The sequence below is a fragment of the Frankliniella occidentalis genome, unplaced genomic scaffold (genome assembly GCF_000697945.3).
Source record: "Frankliniella occidentalis isolate FOCC.00 unplaced genomic scaffold, Focc_3.1 Scaffold21, whole genome shotgun sequence".
In the NCBI taxonomy this organism is placed as follows: domain Eukaryota; kingdom Metazoa; phylum Arthropoda; class Insecta; order Thysanoptera; family Thripidae; genus Frankliniella; species Frankliniella occidentalis.
This window is the reverse complement of record NW_026267151.1, coordinates 2,240,734-2,241,097: the sequence shown is the minus strand read 5'-3', so window position 1 is coordinate 2,241,097 and position 364 is coordinate 2,240,734.

Sequence of the window (364 nt, the reverse complement as noted above, 5' to 3'; positions counted from 1 at the left end):
AGGTCGCTCGCCCCGCGCGGCCGCGCCCCGCCCAACACAACCACCAAAAGGTCGCCCACCCGGAGCTCGGCTGCGCGTATCACTGGCGGGACACTTTCCCTCCACACGGTAGCTGATTAAAGATGTTTTGCTCGTCCGATACGAGTCGGGCGGACGTTTACGAGCCGAGGCGCGAGGCGCAGCAGTGGCGCGGGCCGCGGCGCGGGGAGGCGATAACGTAGCGTTACGTCTGTTTGAATCCCGCGCGCGCTGCGCATGCGCAGTGAACCGGTCTGGCCTTGCAGGGACAGACGACGCGTAATATTTCTTTTCTTCCCCTTTTCGCGGAGCTACGCAGGGCGAACGACGTCGCCCGGACAGCTTT